The following is a 1,065-nucleotide window of genomic DNA, read 5'->3' as shown; positions in this document are numbered from 1 at the left end:
CAACTCTTTCTTACAGCCACATTATTGATAATATGAAAAGGATCACAAAAATTAATTAGTACTAATAACTTACGTGTGTATTACGGCAATGGCCGTGGCGTAGAAATAGTGTGCGGCCTAACTAACCGAAGGTCCACGGCTCAAGTGGTGAGAAAATAGCATAAAAATACTTTCAAAAAATTTTCTAAAATAGTATCGACACTCGACAGTGGTTTGCATAGCCCTCATCACGCCAAATTATTAATATGTAAATATATGTGCTCACTGTATGGGGGATCCTGAATATAAGCGTAAGGCTATCTAGTAATGTAAATGCAGATGTAGTGTAGGGTATTGGTATATTCAATGGAGTCCTAGATAATGTGTAAGGGTAGGCGTAGTGTGTGGTATTGGTGTACTGTATGAAATATTAGGTATTAGTATTAAGTGAAGTCACTACACTGGGAGAAATGTGGTAGCAAGTTACGTGTTAGAGTTAATACGAGTGAAATCCCACAGCAACTCAAGGCAAACACATCAAACATATCAATTTAAGACTCTGAGTATATACATAATTTTCATACATGCAAGTGTACTGAGAGATGTGTACACTAACGTTTTGTTGGAAATAAAGAATTAGCGATATATGATGCGTGATTTTTATAATAGATACACGAAGTATTTACAAAAACAAAGCGCGTTTTAAGATATTCAGGTTTGAGTTGAAATTTTGTTTCATTTTAGGGTTGTACATTTTTTGGTTAGATTTGTATGAAATAATAAAGTGTAAAAAAAAATATATAAAACAATAAAAAAAATAGCTAACAGCAGACAATCTGGTATTCTGGCATTTTGTCAGGTGATGGAAACAAACGGGGCGTGGTGGAATGCCATTTCTCGAATGCTGTCGTATCTTCTAACTTAACTATGAATTTGTGTTTTTTTTTTTTTTTGTTGTATATATGTACATATGAACATATACTGGCATGTTTGCTTTGACGTGGACAATTGACTCGCTATTTCCATCGTCCAGTATACTTTTGTCACTGATTCAAAACGGGAAAATTTTTATTTCATTTTCACCGA

This window comes from Eurosta solidaginis, chromosome 3 (genome assembly GCF_040869045.1).
Source record: "Eurosta solidaginis isolate ZX-2024a chromosome 3, ASM4086904v1, whole genome shotgun sequence".
Taxonomy (NCBI): Eukaryota; Metazoa; Arthropoda; class Insecta; order Diptera; family Tephritidae; genus Eurosta; species Eurosta solidaginis.
The sequence above is the reverse complement of the archived record's forward strand: the minus strand, read 5'-3'. Positions refer to the sequence as shown.